Source organism: Bufo gargarizans, chromosome 8, assembly GCF_014858855.1.
Source record: "Bufo gargarizans isolate SCDJY-AF-19 chromosome 8, ASM1485885v1, whole genome shotgun sequence".
Lineage (NCBI taxonomy): Eukaryota > Metazoa > Chordata > Amphibia > Anura > Bufonidae > Bufo > Bufo gargarizans.
The window spans coordinates 127,607,786-127,635,535 of NC_058087.1; the positions used below are offsets into that span (position 1 = coordinate 127,607,786).

At 45.2% G+C, this 27,750-nt stretch overlaps 1 long non-coding RNA gene across 2 annotated transcripts in view; it reads left to right on the forward strand.

Moving 5' to 3' along the window:
• LOC122945344 overlaps positions 1-27,033 on the forward strand; it is a 127,737-nt gene extending 100,704 nt beyond the window's left edge. For both annotated transcript variants that reach the window (XR_006391115.1, XR_006391114.1), the window contains 4 exons: positions 7,188-7,238; positions 8,409-8,491; positions 24,275-24,509; positions 25,337-27,033. This is a non-coding gene — a long non-coding RNA (uncharacterized LOC122945344). The remainder of the gene's footprint in view (positions 1-7,187; positions 7,239-8,408; positions 8,492-24,274; positions 24,510-25,336) is intronic.
• Positions 27,034-27,750: the final 717 nt, after the last annotated feature.

Here is a 27,750-nt window from a genome sequence, read left to right on the forward strand (position 1 = left end):
GCTCCGAACAAGGGGAGTTCAAGCGCCAGGCAGACGATCTGAGAAGGCGCTTCCGAGAACGGGGTTACTCTGACAAGTCATTAAAAATGGCCTATCAAAGGGCACGGGTGGAGACGCGTACCACCATCCTACACCCCACCCCGCGCCCAAGGAATGACTCTCAGAAAACTATACGAGTCATAGGAACCTTCGATTCAGCAGCCACCAGAATAAGGGAGATCTTAGGCCGTAACTGGGAGACTCTTTTCATGGACCCTGATCTGGCCGCGGTTTTAAGCCCCTACCCCTCTGTGACTTTCAGGAGAGGTACCAATCTAAGGGACCGGTTGGTAAGCAGCCACTATAGCCCACCAGAGAGACAACGCACGTGGCTGGATAGCCCGGTTAGAGGCTGCTACAAATGTGGACACTTCAGCTTCTGCAGTCGTCTCACCCAAGGTAATTCCTTTGCATTGGACCCTGCGGTTAATACCCACCACATACATGATTTCATTAACAGCCGCACAACAGGCGTTATTTACCTTCTCACCTGCGAATGCAGCAAACGCTATGTGGTGAAAAAAAGCAGGGAACTACGCAAGTGTATGGGTGAACACATTGGGGACATACGCAATGACAGAGATACCCCACATTGATCATGGTGGCCGGACCTCAGCCGTGACATTTATGGGCATTGAGCATGTCCTGAAACCTCAACGGGGAGAGACTGGGATAAGCGTATACTCCAAAGGGAATGTTGGTGGCTCTTCAAATTGAATACCACCAACCCCCATGGCCTTAACGACCAGCTACAGTTTGGATGCTTCCTTCAATGGGGTCATGCTTTGGACTTGCATTCGTTCCAGCCTGCACCATCTCTAGCTGGTCTGGGGCGAATGAATGCCATTTCACCACCTATAAGAAGCCCGTATACACCCTCCTGATAAGTGAATTACGTTTCACTGCCCACATATAATCTATTCCGTGTACCTTTCTAACATGTCTATTTATCACCCCTTCATGTGGGTTGGGAGTCTGTTACTCACTCACTCCTCATTATGGTCCCCCCTAGTTATTGTGGTTTCCCTGCCCTTTAATGTCCACTATGTTGTCCTTCAGTGGAGGGTCTGTGACTATGACCACCCGCCCCTAAGCTTATATGCGAGTGGTTCTGTAGTAGCTGGGCACTGATACATTATCCAGCTCCACCCACTCAGTTTAACTGAGCGATGTGTTGCATCTGCCCACTGTGTATCCGCCCACTGTGCACCTGCCGATTGCAATAGGTTTCCCTGCGATAGCAGTGCGCATGCACTGACAGATACTAACAACAGTAGGACACGTGACATATGCCGCAACAGTTGATGCCTGTTCGTCACACCCATGGCCATGTCCCGCGCGCGCATGCGCGGACTAATCTCCGCCTCCCCTTCTTTGAAATAGAATCAGCTCACCAAACAGCGGCATGACACATCCTGTCTGACGCCAGTCCACTTCCTAGACGACTGCATCCTAGGCAGAATGTAAGTAGACACAGATTACACTCTTAGAGATTTCATATGTCCATTGGTGCATTGCTTGCAGGCCCCTCTTCCACTATTGGTCAGCCGGTGCATCTCTATGTGCAGTATAATTAGTGTATTACAATTACCTTAAGACAGTTTTGTTTAGAGGGTGTTCCCTTGTACTTTTGTGTGTTATAGGTACTCCTGGTTATTTGTCATACACACTCCAGGTATACAGTAAAACCATACCACATACCATTAAGTGGTCTGAGCCAGTCTGCGCCCCTCCCCCCTGCTTAGTAATACTCTTTATTATTTGCAGCTGAGGTCGACTTTAGTGCAAGTATGCCACGTACCACCAGTGGCTCGAGTTAGTCTGCCCCCTCCTGCTCAGCAATACACTATCTACACTGTGCAGTCGAGGGCAGCTACCAATAGTGTCACCCCTCGTCCTCCGACGATTCATGGGGTTTATTGTGACTAACCCATAGTTATGTTCAATTGATGAAACGCGTAGGAACAGGTGAACATACTCATCTATTACATTTACTCTTTTATTACCATTACACCAGGTGTCCATCCAATCACCCCGGCAGGGTCTTACAGGGACCTTAGACCAGGGTGAGGTTCCGGACGGGACCACCCCTTGCGGGGCACGGATCTTGTGTTAGGGCACTAGGGTCTTAACAGGTCAAGTAGGGTGCAACAGGGGCAGTTTACCTCCCTGAGGCTCTCTACGACGTATGACCGACTCCCTGAAGACCCCCTTAAAAGGACACCTTACTCAGAATCTACGTGCTGGCAAAGACCACCCTTTCCAGCGACATCCTGTGCTTGGTGAACAGCTCTGCCTATGAATTTTTACCGGTAAGATCTTTGCTTGTTATCTTACCCACATAAGGCACCGTCCTAGTCCTTGCATTGATACACAGGATGCTGACGTTAGTTTTCACCATTACGTGTGGCTCATCTTGATCCTTGGGGTACACACATGTTTAACAAGGGTCTGCCCGTGGGAACCCACTTAGCGTGAGCCGCCTCACCGTGGGATACGTGCATTTAGGGCCCCGCCTGTGTCTGTCTGTTTATGTTCGTAAGGGGATATTTCTCCCTGTCTATTGGGATATTCTTATCTATACCATTAAAAGTTAAATTTTAATATGTTACTGCCCCTTTGATTCTCATATACATGCGCCAAACTGCTATCTGCCTCAGGCCCAGCCACTACTGCATTTACCTAGTGTGCTGTTATGGAGATATAACGTCCCTGACCGTGCTTACTGGTCCATGTATACATAGTTAAGTGGACCTTGCCACAGATGCAAACCTGATTTTGTCCCCCACTTGGTTGTGCAGTGAAGGGATGGCACGCCTGAAAAAGTAGTGGCGGCTGGGCATGACGTACTGTGGGTCAGCCACCGCCATAAGGCTTTTAAAACTGACGGAATGACAGCATTTCAAAGGCCAGTAATTTTGAAATGCTGGCATTCAGGGCCAGGGATCACGGGTGGGTAGGGGGGCATTTCCTTTTCCACTCCAGTGTTTGAGAGATGGAAAGCTGAAAGCTTTCGTGGGACATTGTGGAGATGCTTGGTGACCCAGGTGGGGGTGTTGCTGGCAGATCCTCTGTTTGCGGGGTGGCAGGTGCCACTGTCACTCCAGAGGTGATGAAGAGGCCGAGACTGCAGCAGAAGAGGAAGCAGGAGGAGCCAGAGACCTTTCTTTGTTTTTGAGGTGCCTACTCTGCTGCTACTCTACCTGCTTTGCACTTAGATGCCTGGTCATGCGGGTTGTGCTCAGGTTGAGAACGTTTATGCCTCGCTTCAGGTTCTGATTGCACAGCGTGCAAACCACTCGTGTCTTGTCGTCAGCACATTGCCTGAAGAACTGCCACACCAGGGAACTCCTTGGATTTGGCTTTAGTGTGCTTGGTCTTTTGCTGCGGTGAGCAGTAGCAGGCGTCTAGAGGACGTTTGCTCCACTTTTGCACCCTGCTCTCTCTTCTGCTGTGCTGGTGGCTCTGTGCGACCACCACCTCTTCCTCCAAATTACACAGGTCACTTGCATGAACTTGATTGCATGTGGGGTCAAGGATCTCATCATCCTCCACATCATCTTCCACCCAGACTTCACCCCTGCCCTCCTTGTCGGTCTGCACACTTTCGAAAGCCACAGAACTTAGCAACTGTATTTTGTCATCATCCGAGACGTGCTGCGATGGTCCTCCCATGTACTCATCTTGAAACATAAATAGTTGGGCATCGGTGCACTCAATCTCTTCCACTTCTGGGGCAGGGCTAGGTGGATGGCCCTGGGAAACCCTGCTAGCACAGTCATTAATAAGCAGAAGATACTGCTGCATGACTTGGGTCTCAGACTGCTTGGCTGATTTGCAAGGGGTGAAAGACTGATGGACATCGGCTGCAGGTGCCAACGCTGATCTTTCAGCAGGAGACTGTGTGGAAGACAATATAAAGGAACTGGAGGCACTGTCAGCAACCCAATCTACTACCGCCTGTACTTGTTCTGGCCTCACCATTCGTAGAGCCGCATTAGGCCAGACCAAATACCGCTGAAGGTTCTGTCACCTATTCGCACCTGAGAAAGGTGTTTCATTTGTGCATGTAGCTGGCACAGATCGACCACTTCCCCTCCTTGAAACAGGAGCTGCACCAGCAGCACCACGACCGGGGCCATGTCCCTTATTTGAAGCACTCCTCATATTTCTCAAATTTAGGATCTTGACCAAAATGGGTGTTTTTTTAATAACAGAATAGAACAACAGTATCTAACGCGTGTATCTCACAATGACAGATGCAGCAAGGGCAGAAAACTTAAGTTTTTTACCCTAAATGGGTGTTTTTTTTATAGCAGAATAGAACAACAGTATCTGAACGGTGTATCTCACACGTACAGATGCAGACAAGGCTGCAAATTAAGATTATTTCCCAAAATGCATGTTTTTGTTAAACCAGAATAGCAGAGCAGTATGTAAAGTGTGTATCTCACAATGACAGATGCAGCAAAGGCTGCAAAATTTTGATTTTTTTTCCTAAATGGGTGTTTTTTTAATACCAGAATAGCACAGCAGTATGTAAAGGGTGTATCTCATAACATAAAGTCAACCATATGTGCCAGAATCCCAACAGACAAGACTTCGATGAGGATGACTCTCAATCTCCTCATCCTCTTTCTCCTCTTCGGCCCATTCACGCTGAACAGATGGAATAAACCTGCTATGGGTACTACCCTCTGTAGTGGAGGCAACCGTCTCCTGCTCCTCCTCATCCAATTCGCGCTGACAAAAGACAAACTGAGTGTGGTCTAGCTATCACCCTGTGTACTGTCTTCCCCAATTTCCACAACTTCCACATGCAAAGTGTCCGCCTTTATTGTGAGCATTTCAGTAGATACAGAAGTGGGATAGTTACGCTGATAATAGCGGCATCGCTGCTCACCATCTGTGTTCATTCCTCAAAGTTGCGTAAAACCTTACAAAGATCAGACATCTATGCCCACTCGTCACTTGTAAAGAGCGGAAGATGATGACCATTTTGCAGCTGGTATTCCACTACTGCCCTCTGTTGCTCACAAAGCCTGGCCAACATGTGGAACATGGAGTTCCAGTGCGTGCTCACGTCGCACAACAGTGGGTGAGCTGGCAATTGCAAGAGCTGCTGCAGTGTTGCCAGACCGGTGGCAGCTGTAGATGACTTTCAGAAATGGGCACACACGCGGCGCACCTTCACTAGAAGCTCAGGCAAATTGGGGTAGGTTTTGAGAAACCGCTGAACTACTAAGTTGAACACCTGGGCTAGGCATAGTATATGTTTGTGAGCTTGCCGAGCTCCAAAGCCGCCACCAAGTTACAGCAATTATCAGACACAACCATGCCTGGTTCTAGGTTAAGTGGCGAGAGCCACAGCTCAGTCTGATCCCTTATATCTTGCCACAGCTCTGCGGCGGTTTGCTGTTTGTCATCTAAGCAAACATGAAGCTAGGTATCGTAGATTTTTCTTGTGCTCTGGCAGCAGGCACAGTTTCAATGCGCCCAATCATGTTAATGCTCCGTTTTCTGCTGTCCGGAACGGGGCTTGGCTCTCTTTCACACAGTGGATTACTCGCACAGGATCCGCTCGTGTTAAATACCCCTAAGCCCAATGTATGGCTACACTCGTCCAGTCCTAATAAAATCTGGTCATACCTCATCCAGGGTGTCGCTGGCGTCAGCGTGATGTCCACTGGATACAGAACAAGGTCCTTGTAGTGATAAAAAAGAATAATCACATAAGGAAGGGATGGTGACTGCCCCTGTGAAATCAAAAGCAGGGGGCACTGTGCTGGCCTGTAAGACTGAGCCATGCCAATGTATAGCAGGGTAATCTAGGACATTTTCCCTAAGCGCTACCACACAATACTAATGCCCACCTAGTGGTCCCTTCAAAAGTTATTTCCTCCTTGTGGCCCCTCACAGCAGTTATGCCCACCTTTGTTCCTGAGTTGATTTACACATATCTCCCTAACACGTATTGGGACTTCATTCATATATTATTTACAATTAGCCACTAGGACCATCAGTGTCCCTTGATTGACACGTGTTACTAATTCTAAAAAATAGCTTTTATTACTTGTCCTTAAAATAACTTTCTTAGAACTCTATATTAACCCTATAGTTAAAATCATCAGCATAGCCTGCCTGCCTGTTAGTAATTATCACAGTGTTGTCTATGATTATCGAGTCCGTCCTCTAGGTGGCTCTATGCATCTGCAGTAGCTTATTTCATACGTCCTTTATTGTTCAGGCGTTTCTCTGCTTATATACTGCACGCTGTTATTCCCACAGCGTGTATGCTACTGTGCCGCCTTCTTGGACTAGGCTCTTATACTTGTATCTCTCTCAGACATAAATACAGGCCAGGCTACCGCTGGCTAAAACGCTCACTTCACTAGCTGCCCCCCGACATGTTTCACCGACCAGGCGTCTTCAGGGGTTTGGGCAGAGGACTGAGTGTAAGGGGCGGAGCCAGGTTTATAAAACCTCCCTTCTCTCGTCATGAGTATATTGACCAATAGGTTTCTCTCTAACTGTGGGCTTAACTTTCGACCAGTCACGACGCCTCTACTGGATATTATCAGGTACTAGCTCCTCCCATGTCTTTCTCACCTAATGGGCTTTAACCTGCGCCGTGCAGGGTGCGCTGATACTTAGTGTTATTTCGACTCATATGTACGTTCACCGCGCATGTCTGGAGTTACTTTCTGGTTTCGCTTCATCCCGGTCATCTCCCTGCGTCCTGTCTGCTTTTGATGACGTGTGGGCGATGCGACTCCAGGTGTATGACGTCTCTGCGCATGTCGGAATACTCTAACTATTTTAGTATTAGTGAGTTGTATTGCGCCTGCTCTCACTCTTGGAGCGAATCCCACAGGTGATCACTGCTCATGCGTCCGGTTTTAGTTCTTAATTCATGCCCTTTCAATTCTGTTCACTGTGTTCAGGCCCCTTTTATTCATGGATGTTTCTTAGTTTACTTTACCTCATGTAATATCTCCTTTCTGTATGGGGGCTGTTCATTCAATATTATATAGCCATGCATATTTATATTAATTCATACTGCATGTTTGTCAATTATTTCAGCATTTTCATATTAATAGGTTTTGGATGGGGATTATGATCTCTGAATCTCTTCTCTCTACCTCCAGATGGCTTCCAGATGTACCGGTTTTCCCTTTTACATCACCGTGTTCCCATAGGTAAGTTTTATATACACATTGTGTTTTACCACCCCCCTTTTTATTGTTAATTTTTTATCATTTTTTTTGAAAAATATATTTTTTATTATTTATTGATTTTAGTGAAATCTTTTTTTTTTATAATTTAAATGAAATTTTTATTACTTCTATCTCTTGTTTTTTACTTTTAATTTCTTTTTTATATATATTTTTTTATTATTGACTATTATAAATTTTTTAATTTTTCCAATATTATTTTAATTATTTTAATTATATTTATTTTTATTTGTTTCACCATTATTTTCATGAGTGTTAATTATGGGTGCTACTTGTGATTTATTTACCATAATCCCTCTCTTCCCTATACCGGGTTTATGAACTATAGGTGACTATTTAGTGAGTGTATGTGCTGGTTCCACAGGTATTAACTCTCATGTATCTTAGTGTGACTTTTTATGTATTCTATTCACAGGGAACAGTCCACTTGGACTCTACTGTAATTTTTTCCTTATAGGAACTTTTTGACTACTTATTTCTCCTCCTTCTTTTCCATTCACCTATTCTCAATATTGGTTTAGTGTTACTTTATTATATCTATTTACAGTCGCTTTCTCAGTATTATTCTACTCCAAGTGTATAGTTTACAGCACGGCTATACAATACCATTGGTCATACTCCATATTGTACTTGAGATCCTACTTTTCGTACTATACATCTATTTCTGGTTTCTGGCCTGGCTCCTCTTCTTTCTAGTTAAAATAGGTTCTTTTCATTCTTATCTCTTCCTTATACTGAATTCTTGTTACTATGATCTCTCTCAGAGAAATGAGGCGAAGGTGAATCCCTCATTTAGTCCTACAGGGGCTAGACTTTTCAGACTATAAATCCAGCGGGTTGCCTCTTGCTGTAGTCTCCTGTCTAAATTTCCCATTCTGGGGCCCAATTTAAGTTTTTGTATGCCCCAGACTTTCAGGTTTTGGGCATTTCCATTATGTATTTGATGCATATGTCTTGCTACAGGTGTATCACCATTGGTATTTATTACAGTCGGGTGTTTGGATATACGTCTTCTAAGTTCTTGCGTGGTTTTACCCACATAGATTTTTGGACATTCACATTGTATGGCATACACTACTCCCATTGACTTACAATTAATGTATTCCTTAATTTGATATTTCTTATTATCCCCAGGGTTCAAAAATTCCCTTTTCGGTGACATAATCTTGCAGAAACTGCAGTCCCCACACGGAAACGATCCGCTTGTACCCAGCCAGGTGGGTTATTTTGTTTTTTATTCAGAACAAAGTGACTATGCACTATTTTCTATTTTATGTTCTGCCCCCTTCTGTATGTAATTGCTGGTCTCGGGGTGATGATTTCTTTAAGCTCATCATCTGAGAGTAGTATATGCCAATACCGTGTTAGGATCTTCCGTATCTTCTCATGTTGTCCATCGTAATTTCCAATACATCGTATTGTTTTATCCTTTTGGGTTCTGGATTGCCCGGTGCTCATTAGTAAATTCATCCTGCTACTTTTTCTGGCTCGATTGTATGCGTGATGTAGAGTTTTCTTCGGGTATCCTCTTACTGAGAATTTTTCATACAGGAGCCTACATTCAGCTTCAAAGCCTTCAGTTGTTGAGCAATTCCGTTTCGCTCGAAGATATTGCCCTATCGGGATTCCTATTTTGAGGCTAGTTAGGTGGTGGCTTTTCCAATGTAAGAGGCTGCTTGTTGAAGTAGGCTTCCTATAGATGGTAGTTTGTATGCTGCCATCACTCTCAAGGGTAATGGTGAGGTCCAGAAAATTAATAGTTTTCTGATCTAGTTCCGCTGTAAATTTAAGGCCTAGTTGATTATTATTTAGTTCTTTAACAAAATCAAAAAATTGAGTGCTGGTGCTGTCCCATAAAATTAAAATGTCATCTATGAAACGACCCCAATACAGTATGTGATCAGTGTAATGTTGATTGGCTTCTGTGAATACTACCTGTTCCTCCCACCACCCTAAAAATAAATTCGCAAAGCTAGGCGCACAGATTGTCCCCATAGCTGTCCCGCTGACCTGCAAATAAAACTTACCATTAAATGTGAAATAGTTGTGTGTCAACAAAAACTCAAGTAGTGACAAAACAAATTTGTTGTGCTCTAGAAATTGAATCCCTTTTTTGTTCAAATAATATCTAATAGCTTCTAGGCCAAGATGGTGTTTAATGCTAGTGTAGAGAGCCTCTACATCTAGACTCGCTATTTGAATGGACTCATTCACCTGGATTCCCTGGAGTTTCATCAGCGTGTCCTTGGTGTCTTTGAGGTAGGAGGATAAGCTAGATACAAATGGGGTAATGGCTTGTTCCACATATCTGCTAATTCCCTCACAGAGACTTTGATTGCCTGATACTATCGGCCTACCTGGGATTGGATCCCGTTTTTACTTGTGTACCTTAAGGATGGCATAAAAGCTAGCTACACTTGGATACGGGTTATATAGGACCTTATAGCTCTTCTTTAGTAATGAGGTCTCTCTCTTTTGCTACATTTAGAATGACTTTCAACTCCTGTTTACATTTTTCTGTGGGATTTTCTCTAAGTGGTCGATAGGTGTTGATGTCATCAAGGAGGGTCATTACTAGAGTTGAGCGAACACCTGGATGTTCGGGTTCGAGAAGTTCGGCCGAACATCCCGGAAATGTTCGGGTTCGGGATCCGAACCCGATCCGAACTTCGTCCCGAACCCGAACCCCATTGAAGTCAATGGGGACCCGAACTTTTCGGCACTAAAACGGCTGTAAAACAGCCCAGGAAAGGGCTAGAGGGCTGCAAAAGGCAGCAACATGTAGGTAAATCCCCTGCAAACAAATGTGGATAGGGAAATTAATTAAAATAAAAATTAAATAAATAAAAATTAACCAAAATCAATTGGAGAGAGGTTCCATAGCAGAGAATCTGGCTTCCCGTCACCCACCACTGGAACAGTCCATTCTCAGATATTTAGGCCCCGGCACCCAGGCAGAGGAGAGAGGTCCCGTAACAGAGAATCTGTCTTCATGTCAGCAGAGAATTAGTCTGCATGTCATAGCAGAGAATGAGGCTTCACGTCAGCCACCACTGCAACAGTCCATTGGCATATATTTAGGCCTAGCACACAGGCAGAGGAGAGAGGTCCCGTAACAGAGAATCTGGCTTCATGTCAGCAGAGAATCAGTCTGCATGTCATAGCAGAGAATGAGGCTTCACGTCAGCCACCACTGCAACAGTCCATTGGCATATATTTAGGCCCAGCACACACACAGGCAGAGGAGAGAGGTCCCGTAACAGAGAATCTGGCTTCATGTCAGCAGAGAATCAGTCTGCATGTCATAGCAGAGAATGAGGCTTCACGTCAGCCACCACTGCAACAGTCCATTGGCATATATTTAGGCCCAGCACACACACAGGCAGAGGAGAGAGGTCCCGTAACAGAGAATCTGGCTTCATGTCAGCAGAGAATCAGTCTGCATGTCATAGCAGAGAATGAGGCTTCACGTCAGCCACCACTGCAACAGTCCATTGGCATATATTTAGGCCCAGCACACACACAGGCAGAGGAGAGAGGTCCCGTAACAGAGAATCTGGCTTCATGTCAGCAGAGAATCAGTCTGCATGTCATAGCAGAGAATGAGGCTTCACGTCAGCCACCACTGCAACAGTCCATTGGCATATATTTAGGCCCAGCACACACACAGGCAGAGGAGAGAGGTCCCGTAACAGAGAATCTGTCTTCATGTCAGCAGAGAATTAGTCTGCATGTCATAGCAGAGAATGAGGCTTCACGTCACCCACCACTGCAACAGTCCATTGGCATATATTTAGGCCTAGCACACAGGCAGAGCAGAGAGGTCCCGTAACAGACAATCTGGCTTCATGACAGCAGAGAATCAGTCTGCATGTCATAGCAGAGAATGAGGCTTCACGTCACCCACCACTGCAACAGTCCATTGGCATATATTTAGGCCTAGCACACAGGCAGAGCAGAGAGGTCCCGTAACAGACAATCTGGCTTCATGTCAGCAGAGAATCAGTCTGCATGTCATAGCAGAGAATGAGGCTTCACGTCACCCACCACTGCAACAGTCCATTGGCATATATTTAGGCCTAGCACACAGGCAGAGCAGAGAGGTCCCGTAACAGACAATCTGGCTTCATGACAGCAGAGAATCAGTCTGCATGTCATAGCAGAGAATGAGGCTTCACGTCACCCACCACTGCAACAGTCCATTGGCATATATTTAGGCCTAGCACACAGGCAGAGCAGAGAGGTCCCGTAACAGACAATCTGGCTTCATGTCAGCAGAGAATCAGTCTGCATGTCATAGCAGAGAATGAGGCTTCACGTCACCCACCACTGCAACAGTCCATTGGCATATATTTAGGCCTAGCACACAGGCAGAGCAGAGAGGTCCCGTAACAGACGATCTGGCTTCATGTCAGCAGAGAATCAGTCTGCATGTCATAGCAGAGAATCAGGCTTCACGTCAGCCACCACTGCAACAGTCCATTGTCATAAATTTAGGCCCAGCACCCAGGCAGAGGAGAGAGGTCCCGTAACAGACAATCTGGCTTCATGTCAGCAGAGAATTAGTCTGCATGTCATAGCAGAGAATCAGGCTTCATGTCAGCCACCACTGCAACAGTCCATTGGCATATATTTAGGCCTAGCACACAGGCAGAGGAGAGGTTCATTCAACTTTGGGTAGCATCGCAATATAATGGTAAAATGAAAATAAAAATAGGATTGAATGAGGAAGTGCCCTGGAGTCCAATAATATATGGTTATGGGGAGGTAGTTAATGTCTAATCTGGACAAGGGACGGACAGGTCCTGTGGGATCCATGCCTGGTTCATTTTTATGAACGTCAGCTTGTCCACATTGGCTGTAGACAGGCGGCTGCGTTTGTCTGTAATGACGCCCCCTGCCGTGCTGAATACACGTTCAGACAAAACGCTGGCTGCCGGGCAGGCCAGCACCTCCAAGGCATAAAAGGCTAGCTCTGGCCACGTGGACAATTTAGAGACCCAGAAGTTGAATGGGGCCGAACCATCAGTCAGTACGTGGAGGGGTGTGCACACGTACTGTTCCACCATGTTAGTGAAATGTTGCCTCCTGCTAACACGTTGCGTATCAGGTGGTGGTGCAGTTAGCTGTGGCGTGTTGACAAAAGTTTTCCACATCTCTGCCATGCTAACCCTGCCCTCAGAGGAGCTGGCCGTGACACAGCTGCCTTGGCGACCTCTTGCTCCTCCTCTGCCTTGGCCTTGGGCTTCCACTTGTTCCCCTGTGACATTTGGGAATGCTCTCAGTAGCGCGTCTACCAACGTGCGCTTGTACTCGCGCATCTTCCTATCACGCTCCAGTGCAGGAAGTAAGGTGGGCACATTGTCTTTGTAGCGTGGATCCAGCAGGGTGGCAACCCAGTAGTCCGCACAGGTTAAAATGTGGGCAACTCTGCTGTCGTTGCGCAGGCACTGCAGCATGTAGTCGCTCATGTGTGCCAGGCTGCCCAGGGGTAAGGACAAGCTGTCCTCTGTGGGAGGCGTATCGTCATCGTCCTGCCTTTCCCCCCAGCCACGCACCAGTGATGGACCCGAGCTGCGTTGGGTGCCACCCCGCTGTGACCATGCTTCATCCTCATCCTCCTCCACCTCCTCCTCATCCTCGTCCTCCTCGTCCTCCAGTAGTGGGCCCTGGCTGGCCACATTTGTACCTGGCCTCTGCTGTTGCAAAAAACCTCCCTCTGAGTCACTTCGAAGAGACTGGCCTGAAAGTGCTAAAAATGACCCCTCTTCCTCATCCTCCTCCTCCTCCTGGGCCACCTCCTGTTCCATCATCGCCCTAAGTGTTTTCTCAAGGAGACATAGAAGTGGTATTGTAACGCTGATAACGGTGTCATCGCCACTGGCCATGTTGGTGGAGTACTCGAAACAGCGCAACAGGGCACACAGGTCTCGCATGGAGGCCCAGTCATTGGTGGTGAAGTGGTGCTGTTCTGTAGTGCGACTGACCCGTGCGTGCTGCAGCTGAAACTCCACTATGGCCTGCTGCTGCTCGCACAGTCTGTCCAGCATGTGCAAGGTGGAGTTCCACCTGGTGGGCACGTCGCATATGAGGCGGTGAGCGGGAAGGCCGAAGTTACGCTGTAGCGCAGACAGGCGAGCAGCGGCAGGATGTGAACGCCGGAAGCGCGAACAGACGGCCCGCACTTTATGCAGCAGCTCTGACATGTCGGGGTAGTTGTGAATGAACTTCTGCACCACCAAATTCAGCACATGCGCCAAGCAAGGGATGTGCGTCAAATTGGCTAGTCCCAGAGCTGCAACGAGATTTCGCCCATTATCACACACCACCAGGCCGGGCTTGAGGCTCACCGGCAGCAACCACTCGTCGGTCTGTTGTTCAATACCCCGCCACAACTCCTGTGCGGTGTGGGGCCTGTCCCCCAAACATATGAGTTTCAGAATGGCCTGCTGACGTTTACCCCGGGCTGTGCTGAAGTTGGTGGTGAAGGTGTGTGGCTGACTGGATGAGCAGGTGGAAGAAGAGGAGGAGGAAGCCGAGAAGGAGGAGGTGGCAACAGGAGGCAAAGAATGTTGCCCTGCGATCCTTGGCGGCGGCAGGACGTGCGCCAAACAGCTCTCCGCCTGGGGCCCAGCTGCCACTACATTTACCCAGTGTGCAGTTAGGGAGATATAGCGTCCCTGGCCGTGCTTACTGGTCCACGTATCTGTGGTTAGGTGGACCTTGCTACAGATGGCGTTGCGCAGTGCACACTTGATTTTATCGGATACTTGGTTGTGCAGGGAAGGCACGGCTCTCTTGGAGAAGTAGTGCCGGCTGGGAACAACATACTGTGGGACAGCAAGCGACATGAGCTGTTTGAAGCTGTCTGTGTCCACCAGCCTAAATGACAGCATTTCATAGGCCAGTAGTTTAGAAATGCTGGCATTCAGGGCCAGGGATCGAGGGTGGCTAGGTGGGAATTTACGCTTTCTATCAAATGTTTGTGAGATGGAGAGCTGAACGCTGGCGTGTGACATGGTTGAGACGCTTGGTGACGGAGGTGGTGGTGGTGGTGTTGGTGGTACATCCCCTGTTTGCTGGGCGGCAGGTGCCAACGTTCCTCCAGAGGCGGAGGAAGAGGCCGAGGCGGCAGCAGCAGAATAGGCCGAGGCGGCAGCAGCAGAAGAGGTAGCAGGGGGAGCCTGAGTGACTTCCTTGGTTTTAAGGTGTTTACTCCACTGCAGTTCATGCTTTGCATGCAGGTGCCTGGTCATGCAGGTTGTGCTCAGGTTCAGAACGTTAATGCCTCGCTTCAGGCTCTGATGGCACAGCGTGCAAACCACTCGGGTCTTGTCGTCAGCACATTGTTTGAAGAAGTGCCATGCCAGGGAACTCCTTGAAGCTGCCTTTGGGGTGCTCGGTCCCAGATGGCGGCGGTCAGTAGCAGGCGGAGTCTCTTGGCGGCGGGTGTTCTGCTTTTGCCCACTGCTCCCTCTTTTGCTACGCTGTTGGCTCGGTCTCACCACTGCCTCTTCCTCCGAACTGTGAAAGTCAGTGGCACGACCTTCATTCCATGTGGGGTCTAGGACCTCATCGTCCCCTGCATCGTCTTCCACCCAGTCTTGATCCCTGACCTCCTGTTCAGTCTGCACACTGCAGAAAGACGCAGCAGTTGGCACCTGTGTTTCGTCATCATCAGAGACATGCTGAGGTGGTATTCCCATGTCCTCATCATCAGGAAACATAAGTGGTTGTGCGTCAGTGCATTCTATGTGTTTCACCGCTGGGGAAGGGCTAGGTGGATGCCCTTGGGAAACCCTGCCAGCGGAGTCTTCAAACAGCATAAGAGACTGCTGCATAACTTGAGGCTGAGACAGTTTCCCTGGTATGCATGGGGGTGATGTGACAGACTGATGGGGTTGGTTTTCAGGCGCCATCTGTGCGCTTTCTGCAGAAGACTGGGTGGGAGATAATGTGAACGTGCTGGATCCACTGTCGGCCACCCAATTGACTAATGCCTGTACCTGCTCAGGCCTTACCATCCTTAGAACGGCATTGGGCCCCACCATATATCGCTGTAAATTCTGGCGGCTACTGGGACCTGAGGTAGTTGGTACACTAGGACGTGTGGATGTGGCAGAACGGCCACGTCCTCTCCCAGCACCAGAGGGTCCACTAACACCACCACGACCATGTCCACGTCCGCGTCCCTTACTAGATGTTTTTCTCATTGTTATGGTTCACCACAACAACAAATATATTATTTGGCCCAATGTATTGTATTCAAATTCAGCGGGATATAAATTTGAGGCCTAGTATTTAGGCGCTGGGTGACCGGTATGGATTTAGTGACAGAATTAGACTTGGAAATGCACAGAAGCGTGTGTGTGAAGTTATTCTGAATGACCCAATGTGCACCTTGAATATTATATACCCTTTTTGGGATAGATTTCAAATAGCTCTGATATAGCAGGAACCACTAAATTATGAAATTGCTAAATTGGGAATTGTACTTCAACCCAGAACAAAAAATGTGCTTTGACGGGCACTAAATAACTTTCCCAGCTACAACAGTACAGCGGTAACGAGAGATTTAGAGGGATTTAAATTTGAGGCCTAGTATTTAGGCGCTGGGTGACAGGTATGGGTTTAGTGACAGAATTAGACTTGGAAATACACAGTAGCGGGTGTGTGTGAAGTTATTCTGAATGACCCAATGTGCACCTTCAATATTATATACCCTTTTTGGGATAGATTTCAAATAGCTCTGATATAGCAGGAACCACTAAATTATGAAATTGCTAAATTGGGAATTGTACTTCAACCCAGAACAAAAAATGTGCTTTGACGGACACTAAATATCTTGCCCAGCAACAACAGTACAGCGGTGGGTAACGAGAGATTTAGAGGGATTTAAATTTGAGGCCTAGTATTTAGGCGCTGGGTCACCGGTATGGATTTAGTGACAGAATTAGACTTGGAAATGCACAGAAGCGTGTGTGTGAAGTTATTCTGAATGACCCTATGTGCACCTTCAATATTATATACCCTTTTAGGGATAGATTTCAAATAGCTCTGATATAGCAGAAACCACTAAATTATGAAATTGCTAAATTGGGAATTGTACTTCAACCCAGAACAAAAAATGTGCTTTGACGGACACTAAATATCTTGCCCAGCAACAACAGTACAGCGGTGGGTAACGAGAGATTTAGAGGGATTTAAATTTGAGGCCTAGTATTTAGGCGCTGGGTGACAGGTATGGGTTTAGTGACAGAATTAGACTTGGAAATACACAGTAGCGGGTGTGTGTGAAGTTATTCTGAATGACCCAATGTGCACCTTCAATATTATATACCCTTTTTGGGATAGATTTCAAATAGCTCTGATATAGCAGGAACCACTAAATTATGAAATTGCTAAATTGGGAATTGTACTTCAACCCAGAACAAAAAATGTGCTTTGACGGACACTAAATATCTTGCCCAGCAACAACAGTACAGCGGTGGGTAACGAGAGATTTAGAGGGATTTAAATTTGAGGCCTAGTATTTAGGCGCTGGGTCACCGGTATGGATTTAGTGACAGAATTAGACTTGGAAATGCACAGAAGCGTGTGTGTGAAGTTATTCTGAATGACCCTATGTGCACCTTCAATATTATATACCCTTTTAGGGATAGATTTCAAATAGCTCTGATATAGCAGAAACCACTAAATTATGAAATTGCTAAATTGGGAATTGTACTTCAACCCAGAACAAAAAATGTGCTTTGACGGACACTAAATATCTTTCCCAGCAACAACAGTACAGCGGTGGGTAACGAGAGATTTAGAGGGATTTAAATTTGAGGCCTAGTATTTAGGCGCTGGGTCACCGGTATGGATTTAGTGACAGAATTAGACTTGGAAATGCACAGAAGCGTGTGTGTGAAGTTATTCTGAATGACCCTATGTGCACCTTCAATATTATATACCCTTTTAGGGATAGATTTCAAATAGCTCTGATATAGCAGAAACCACTAAATTATGAAATTGCTAAATTGGGAATTGTACTTCAACCCAGAACAAAAAATGTGCTTTGACGGACACTAAATATCTTGCCCAGCAACAACAGTACAGCGGTGGGTAACGAGAGATTTAGAGGGATTTAAATTTGAGGCCTAGTATTTAGGCGCTGGGTCACCGGTATGGATTTAGTGACAGAATTAGACTTGGAAATGCACAGAAGCGTGTGTGTGAAGTTATTCTGAATGACCCTATGTGCACCTTCAATATTATATACCCTTTTAGGGATAGATTTCAAATAGCTCTGATATAGCAGAAACCACTAAATTATGAAATTGCTAAATTGGGAATTGTACTTCAACCCAGAACAAAAAATGTGCTTTGACGGACACTAAATATCTTGCCCAGCAACAACAGTACAGTGGTGGGTAACGAGAGATTTAGAGGGATTTAAATTTGAGGCCTAGTATTTAGGCGCTGGGTCACCGGTATGGATTTAGTGACAGAATTAGACTTGGAAATGCACAGAAGCGTGTGTGTGAAGTTATTCTGAATGACCCTATGTGCACCTTCAATATTATATACCCTTTTAGGGATAGATTTCAAATAGCTCTGATATAGCAGAAACCACTAAATTATGAAATTGCTAAATTGGGAATTGTACTTCAACCCAGAACAAAAAATGTGCTTTGACGGACACTAAATATCTTGCCCAGCAACAACAGTACAGCGGTGGGTAACGAGAGATTTAGAGGGATTTAAATTTGAGGCCTAGTATTTAGGCGCTGGGTGACAGGTATGGGTTTAGTGACAGAATTAGACTTGGAAATACACAGTAGCGGGTGTGTGTGAAGTTATTCTGAATGACCCAATGTGCACCTTCAATATTATATACCCTTTTTGGGATAGATTTCAAATAGCTCTGATATAGCAGGAACCACTAAATTATGAAATTGCTAAATTGGGAATTGTATTTCAACCCAGAACAAGAAATGTGCTTGAACGGACACTAAATAACTCGCCCAGCTACAGCACTAGGGACAGATTTAGCTGGATATAAATTTGAGGCCTAGTATTTAGGCGCTGGGTGACCGGTATGGATTTAGTGACAGAATTAGACTGGGATATGGCCAAAAAATGAACAGACTATTGCTGGTTAAATGCACTTGGTGTGACAGCTTCACCCTGATGTAGGCTTTAGCCAAAAAACAACCACACCATTGAGGGTTAAATGCACTTGGTGACAGGCGCAGCTTGCCCCTGATTTTGTATATGGCCAAAAAATGAACAGACTATTGCTGGTTAAATGCACTTGGTGTGACAGCTTCACCCTGATGTAGGCTTTAGCCAAAAAACAACCACACCATTGAGGGTTAAATGCACTTGGTGACAGGCGCAGCTTGCCCCTGATTTTGTATATGGCCAAAAAATGAACAGACTATTGCTGGTTAAATGCACTTGGTGTGACAGCTTCACCCTGATGTAGGCTTTAGCCAAAAAACAACCACACCATTGAGGGTTAAATGCACTTGGTGACAGGCGCAGCTTGCCCCTGATTTTGTATATGGCCAAAAAATGAACAGACTATTGCTGGTTAAATGCACTTGGTGTGACAGCTTCACCCTGATGTAGGCTTTAGCCAAAAAACAACCACACCATTGAGGGTTAAATGCACTTGGTCGCAGCTTGTGCTGGCGCACCACAAGACACAAAATGGCCGCCGATCACCCCAGAAAAATGAGACTGACAAACGGTCTGTGCAGCCTAAAAACAGTGAGCAATTGAGGATCAGCAGCTCAATGATCCACAGCTGCAGATCGATCAGTTAATCAAGTCCTTTGGAGGAGTTAATCTGCCTAATCTCGCCCTACTGTCGCAGCCGCAACCTCTCCCTACGCTAATCAGAGCAGAGTGACGGGCGGCGCTATGTGACTCCAGCTTAAATAGAGGCTGGGTCACATGGTGCTCTGGCCAATCACAGCCATGCCAATAGTAGGCATGGCTGTGATGGCCTCTTGGGGCAAGTAGTATGACGCTTGTTGATTGGCTGCTTTGCAGCCTTTCAAAAAGCGCCAAGAAAGCGTCACAAAAGCGCGAAGAAAGCGACGAACACCGAACCCGAACCCGGACTTTTACGAAAATGTCCGGGTTCGGGTCCGTGTCACGGACACCCCAAAATTCGGTACGAACCCGAACTATACAGTTCGAGTTCGCTCATCCCTAGTCATTACCATACGTACATAGTACTCTTTCTCAAGTAGTATTATGTTTCCTCCTTTGTCCGACGGCTTGATCTCTAAATTATCATTTTTTATCAGGCTATCCAAGGCTCCTTTCTCTTGTGGTGTGAGATTAGACCCCAAAGATGTTTTATTAGTTCTTATTTTTTGAAGGTCCTTTGTGACTAAGTCCACAAATGAATCTATTTTCCCATACTTTGTGAACGGTGGAGTATATCTAGATTGTGGTGTTTGCGTACTATGAGGTGCCCTAGATGGTACTATCTCACCTCGATGTGCACATTGTAAATCTTCTAAAATTTGTACTGCTTCTAGTTCTTTACCACTAAACTTTGTGGGGTCCTTTTCTAGATTTTTATATTCTTTGTACAGGGCCAATTTACGTGCGAACAGATTCACATCTTTGACCCAGCTAAAGCAGTCAAAGTAAGGCATGTCGGAATACTTAAACTATTTTAGTATTAGTGAGTTGTATTGCGCCTGCTCTCACTCTTGGAGCGAATCCCACGGGTGATCACTGCTCATGCGTCCGGTCTTAGATCTTAATTCATGCCCAAGAGTGAGAGCAGGCGCAATACAACTCACTAATACTAAAATAGTTAGAGTATTCCGAGATGCGCAGAGACGTCATACATCTGGAGTCGCATCGCCCACATGTCATCAAAAGCAGACAGGACGCAGGGAGATGACCGGGATGAAGCGAAACCAGGAAGTAACTCCAGACATGTGCGGTGAACGTGCATACGAGTCGAAATAACACTAAGTATCAGCGCACCCTGCGCGGCGCAGGTTAAAGCCCATTAGGTGAGAAAGACATGGGAGGAGCTAGTACCTGATAATATCCAGTAGAGGCGTTGTGACTGGTCGAAAGTTAAGCCCACAGTTAGAGAGAAACCTATTGGTCAATATACTCATGACGAGAGAAGGGAGGTTTTATAACCCTGGCTCCGCCCCTTACACTCAGTCCTCTGCCCAAACCCCTGAAGACGCCTGGTCGGCGAAACATGTCGGGGGGCAGCTAGTGAAGTGAGCGTTTTAGCCAGCGGTAGCCTGGCCTGTATTTATGTCTGAGAGAGATACAAGTATAAGAGCCTAGTCCAGGAAGGCGGCACAGTAGCATACACGCTGTGGGAATAACAGCGTGCAGTATATAAGCAGAGAAACGCCTGAACAATAAAGGACGTATGAAATAAGCTACTGCAGATGCATAGAGCCACCTAGAGGACGGACTCAATAATCATAGACAACACTGTGATAATTACTAACAGGCAGGCAGGCTATGCTGATTATTTTAACTATAGGGTTAATATAGAGTTCTAAGAAAGTTATTTTAAGGACAAGTAATAAAAGCTATTTTTTTGAATTAGTAACACGTGTCAATCAAGGGACACTGATGGTCCTAGTGGCCAATTGTAAATAATACACCTTTGTTCCTGTCACAGTACTTTTGTGCCCCCTCGCTGTAGTTTTGCCCAGATATGTGCCCCCTCACAGTAGTTATGCCTAGATATGTGCCCCTCACAGGATCTGAGAACTTGCTGCTGGAGATTTCTGAAGTCGCTATCTTCCAAGAGCAGGCCTCCAAGGCTGAAGTGAGCTGGGCAAGCTCAATTATGGCATAACAGACATTTAATAAACTGGAAGATGGTAACAATCTTACTAGGTGGAGAATAGAAATAATTCTCAGTATAATGATACCAGGAACATCCATGGTGTGAAACTCTGTCTTTGCTAAGCACAGAATCCGGGGCCAGGATGTACTGGACATCACTATGGCATACTATGGTTACCAGACGTTGGGGATAATCTCCATAGGCTGCAACTAAAATAAAACTAGGAACATTCATCCTAAAGCCAGCATGGTGTTTAATAGGGGTTATCCAGGAATTAAAAAAAGGAAAATACTTACATGCACATACTGCACATCACACATGTTATTACATACAGACACATAGTACAAATGACACATTATTACATACAGGCATATAGTACATATCACACATGTTATTACATACAGGCACATACTACAGATCACATATGCACTCACTTTATGCAGGATTCCTGGGGCTCCATCATGCAGTGGAAGGGCAGTCCTACAGCCTGTAATGCCTCTCCTGACAACCCTCCCCCTCTGACCTCGGTCCAGACTACATAGCTGCATCATTTACACCAGATCTGGCTGTTTAAACAACAGCAGCTGTGTAAATAAGAGGGTAAGGGTTAACAGGGCACCAGCTAGCCATGGGGAAGGGGGGCACTGACCAGCAGTTCTTACTTGCAATGTCGGTTCGGATCAGGAGCAGGCTGGGAGGAGGAGTATTCTTATGATGTCTTCGGGCTGCTGTGAGCCGGACCGCAGGGCTGGCGGCATTATTAGATGTCACCACCAGCACTGCTGCTCATTGGCTATCTGCTACAGAAGTCATGACCTAACCCCTCAGGTGAATACAGTAAAACAAAACGGTGTCAAAAAGCCATTTTTTGGTCTCCTTACATCACAAAAAGTGTAATAGCAAGCCATCAAAAAGTCATAGGTATCCAAAAATAGTGCCAATCAAACTATCATCTCATCCCACAAAAATTATACTCTACCTAAGACAATTGCCCAAAAACAGAAAAAACTATGGCTCTCAGACTATGGAAACACTAAAACATGATTGTTTTAGTTTCAAAAATGATATTGTGTAAAACGGAAAAAATAAATAAAAAATTAGGTATCGCCGTATTCGTAATAACCTGCTATATAAAAATATCACATGATCTAACTCTTCAGATGAACACCGTAAAAAATAAAAAGTGTGTCAAAAAGCCATTTTTTGTCACCTTACATCTCAAAAAGTTTAATAGCAAGTGATCAAAAAGTCATATGCACTCTATAATAGTAACAATCAAACCGTCATCTCATCCTAAAAAAAAAAAATTAGCCCCTACACAAGACAGTCGCCTAAAAAATAAATATAACTACAGCTTTCAGAATGTGGAGACACAAAAAAAATTTTTTTTTTAATTAAATGCTTTGTTATGTAAAACTGAAACAAACAACCCAATTTTTTTTTGTATTGTCGCATCAGAAACAACCTGGTCTATAAAAATACCACATGCTCTAACCTGTCATATGAATGTTGTAAATAACCAAAAATATAAACGGTGGTAAAACAGTAATTTCTTGTTACCTTGCCTCACAAAAAGTGTAAAATAGAGCAACTAAAAATCATATGTACCCTAAAATAGTACACCTAAACCAAACTGCCACCTTATCCCGTAGTTTTTAAAATGGGGTCACTTTTTTGGAGTTTCTACCCTAAGGGTGCATCAGGGGGATTGAAATAGGACATGGTGTCCAAAAACCAGTCCAGCAAAATCTGCCTTCCAAAACCATATGGCGTTCCTTTCCTTCTGCGCAATGCCGTGTGCCCATACAGCAGTTTATGACCACATATGGGGTGTTTCTGTAAACTTCAGAATCAGGGCCATAAATATTAAGTTTTGTTTGGTAATTAACCTCTCTGATATTTGCCTCACTCCAGCACAACAGTATGTTCTGCAGAAGGGCTTATCCTTCTCCCCGGTTGGGAAATTTGACTACTTTGAAGTGGTCAAAGATCTCAAATTATTTGCCCGTAAGTTGCTTTTAAAAAAATATTTCAGTCATGGACATGAGTCTACCGCCTTCATGTCACCAGTAGAGAGACAAGCGATTAGGGACCTGAAATCCCTCCTTGACGATCAAGTAGAGATCGGGACAAGGAGGTCCCCCATACATCTGCACCGACGTTCACGTACGTTCCCCCTAGAACTTTGTGTCCCACTGTGGATGTCTTTGTGAAGCTGGTCAAACGTGATCTAAATATTGATCACCCATATATCAGCGGAGACAATCTGACCCGCCCACAGAGACAGGCACTGCGCAAATTACAGGAACTTAAAGAGGTTGTTATCAAACCAGCCGATAAGGGGGGTAACGTCGTGATATGGCCGGTGCAGATGTATGAGAAGGAGGCGTTTCGGCAACTTAATAACAAACAATGTTACAAGAGAATTGAAAGGGACCCTACCTTTCTTTATAAAAGAGATTTGGATGACATCCTGATGGATGCTTGTGATCGGGGCATTATATCCCCCAAAATGATGGAGGGTCTGCAGGTTGAATTTCCTGTTAAACCCACCTTCTATTTGCTGCCCAAGGTGCACAAAAATCATACGCACCCCCCCCCCCCCCCCCCGGGATGCCACGGATATGTTGAGACGGCTAAATGGGATCCACGTCGATTCTGACGTGGTTCTCGTCACATGTGATATTGAATCTCTCTACATGTCTATATACCACGACCAGGGAGTACGGGCATCTAGATCCTTCTTATCTATGACCGATTATGATAACAACATGATTGAGTTTATTTTGGCTTTATTAGACTTTATGCTCACGCATAATTATTTTCTTTTTAAAGATCGCCTCTTCCTACAGCTCCAGGGGACAGCAATGGGGGCATCTTGTGCCCCCTCATATGCGAACCTGTTCCTGGGGCTGTGGGAAAGAGAGATTGTCCATAACACTCCTGGATACGATGCCGTACTCCTATGGTCGAGGTATATAGACGATGTGTTCTTCCTGTGGCAGGACACTATTCCTGCTTTGGAGGGCTTTTTAGCCTGTCTGAATACAAATACAAGTAACATCAAGCTCACTTGGAAGTACAGTCTCACAAATGTGGAATTCCTGGACATTATGATCATGAAAGGACCTGATGGATATTTGTCCACTGATCTCTTTAGGAAGTCCACTGCTGTCAATGCCCTTCTCCACGCCTCCTCTGCACACCATCCGAAAACCATACAGGCAATACCCACAGGGCAATTTTTAAGAACTCGCAGAATCTGCTCCAGTGAAGAGCAGTTTGAACAACAGGCATCGGTTCTGACGCGGCCATTCCTTGAAAGAGGATACTCACCTGATACGATCCAAAAAGGTTACGAGAGAGCCAAAAAAACAAAAAGAGACTCCTTGTTGGTGAGTAGAATTAAAAATAAAAATAAGGAGAATAGGGACTCAGGGGTGAGATTCATTACCCCTTTCAATAATAAGTGACGGCTCATTCAAAATATCTTTTGGAAACATTGGCCAGTCTTACAAACCGATGGGGATCTGGTGGTGTGCCTTCCGACATACCCTCAGATCACATGGAGGAGGTCACGCAATTTGCGTGATATCCTGACCAAGAGCCACTATGTCCCGAAACCAGTAGGAGGCATTTTCGGCAGTAAGGGCCCCAGATGGGGATCATTCTCCTGCGGATCATGTGCTGCTTGTAAGTACATGGTCCGCTCTACTGCCTTCTGTGACTTTTCTGGGATAAGAAGTTTTAAGATTGTGCATAACATCAATTGCAACACAGAGGCAGTGGTGTACTTGATTACATGTCCATGTAATTTGTTTTACATTGGCATGACAAAAAGGGCCCTCAAGGTACGGGTCCTTGAACAAATTGGTAGGATTAAAGCAGCCGCAGAAACACCAGAGAGGGACTGGGAATCACTACAGGCGGTCCCACAACATTTTTGCAGATTTCACGGGTCTGACCCACGGGGATTGACGGTGAAAGGTATTGACAGAATCCATTTAGGATCTAGAGGCGGGAACATCAAAGTAGCCTTACTTCATAGAGAAACTAGATGGATAGTCACCCTGGATACCGTCACCCCGTATGGTCTCAACGAATCTAACAGCTTCTCCTCCTTTTTATAAGAACTGCACGAATTTTAATTGCAGGGTATAGTTCTTTTGACTTTTATCTGTTTTTCTGTACTATAATATTTGTGTCTTTTCCTTTTCTTGAGATCAATCCACAGTATTTTGGGATTCCGTGGGGATGGATCCTGCAACTAACCAGCGGAAGACATGGCCGGGACAAAGGACAAGAAAGAATAAGAACATCAAGCAATATACACCCACTTATGAGAGAATGGACATTATATGGCCAATGAGGCCTTTAATATACCTTTGTATATTGTTGGTTTGGGGCTATTCTTAGTTATTCAGACTAGGGGCAGCCCTCATATGGATATCTTATGTCCTTCACGTTGGGGGAGATGCATATATGTATCCCGCCCTATGGGTCTCGTTTTCTGATGTCTTTGTTTTATGTGGGGTGGGAGTGCCCTGGTCGACCCCACTGGCGGCTTTTGCCACCGGTGTGGCCGCCCCGGCCACTCTTACTCTACACTGTTGTGGTCTTAGATTTTTAGAGGGATGCATATTTAGATCCAGCCAGGATACTTTGATCTTATAGCCAATTATGGCATATTGGCCACGCAGTCCGGTTGAACACCAGTGAGCCTGTCCCATTATTTAGTTGGGATTGAGTTGCAAGTTTAATCCTCAAGCATTGATCAGGGTCTTATGCTATTGACACTTTCTTTTCAGTTTCACGATGATTTGTTCACTTTGTATCATAAATCCATGATCTATGTCTTACTGATCATGCATTTATCATTATTATTTTATTAATATATATATATATTTATATATATATATATATATATATTGTCATCACTGTCACATTTTGTATCATTTACATAAGGTATCCTTAATGTTTTTCACTCACTATGTCATTTTAGTGCATAGATTGTCTATGCGATTTGATATATAAAAAAAGTTTTATATCTTCACATGAATGTACACATATATCTCGCTGATTTGGGCATGCGGGCTGTGTGGGACCCAATGTGGATGTATAGAGTGCTTCCCTCCCTTTCATATACGCTATACGATCTATGCGACCACTATCACTTCTTGTTTTAAATCCATTACTGGTTGGTGCGGGTCACCTGCGTTCCACGGGGTCGCGGATCACGCATACGCTGCACGACGCCATCTCAACGTGCTCTGTGACGTCTGTATTTGCTGCGCATGCGAGGTACGCAGACATAGACGCGCTGAGAGATGACGTCGTGGATCATGGAGTCTTCCGCGCCCGATTAAGTGGACTGCAGGTGGCTTGAATTCAGGTAATATCTCCCCACTCCTATTTAGACCATATATACCCTGCTGGTATATCATTCGGTACCTCCTGACGAAGCCGCTGAGGTGAAACGCGCGTCGAGGTCTCGCGCTTAGGGTCTGACATTCTTCCAGTCACCATGTCTTCAGGTACGTCCTGTGTTTAGCCTAGCTTGGCATCCCCCGGCACTTCCATTACATCCATAGTGGGTCCTAGATTCCTCAGGCCTACCACTGTGACTATTATTTTTTAGGATACTGATAGATCCTTTTATCACTATTAGTCATGCCGCATATGTTTTAGGGGATGTGAGAGATAGCCCATGGACACCATGGTATGATACTTTGCATTTGACAGCATATAACCCTTTTGTGGTGGATATTTTTATGCTATGCAGTATCAGTTGTCCCTGTGCTTTTATCCCTCGTTCCTTGAGTGCTACACTATCCTGTGTCTGATTGGTATATAGGTTGACAGGTGTATGCTAGGGTGTCCTTGACCCTTTGCTTTTCTGTACACTGTATACCATCCTGTATTTTCTCCATACTATATATTTTATAATAAATTGATATTTTGATACATTATTTCCGCTTGCTTGTTGTAGTCTATTTTGGATACTGTACAGGTGGAAATCCTAGCTGTCTAGTCTGACAGCGAGGTTTTTTGTAGGTTAATTAACCCTTGCTTTGTAACTGGAAAAAAATGATTAAAATGTAAAATCTGCTAAAAAAGTGAAATTCTGAAATTGAATTTCTATTTTCCATTCATTCTTGTGGGACACCTAAAGGGTTAACAAAGTTTGTAAAATCAGTTTTGTATACATTGATGGGTGTAATTTCTAAAATGGGGTCACTTTTTTGAGTCTTTAAAGTTGACATGGCAGCTTAAAATTATCCCAGTGAAATCTGCTTTCCTAAAACCATATGGCGTTCTTTTCCTTCTGTGCAATGCAGTGTGCCCATACAGCAGTTTACAACCACATATAGGGTGTTTATGTAAACTACAGAATCAGGGCCATAAATATTGAGTTTTGTTTGGCTGTTAACCCTTGCTTTGTTAGTGGAAAACAAATTCTTAAAATGGAAAATCTGCCCAAAAAGGGAAATTCTGAAATGTAATGTAACAAAGTTAGTAAAATGAGTTTTGAATACCTTAAGGGGTGTAGTTTCTAAAACGGAGTAAATTTTGGGTGGTTTCTATTATGTAAGCCTCACAAAGTGACTTCAGACCTGAACTGGTCCTGAAAAAGTG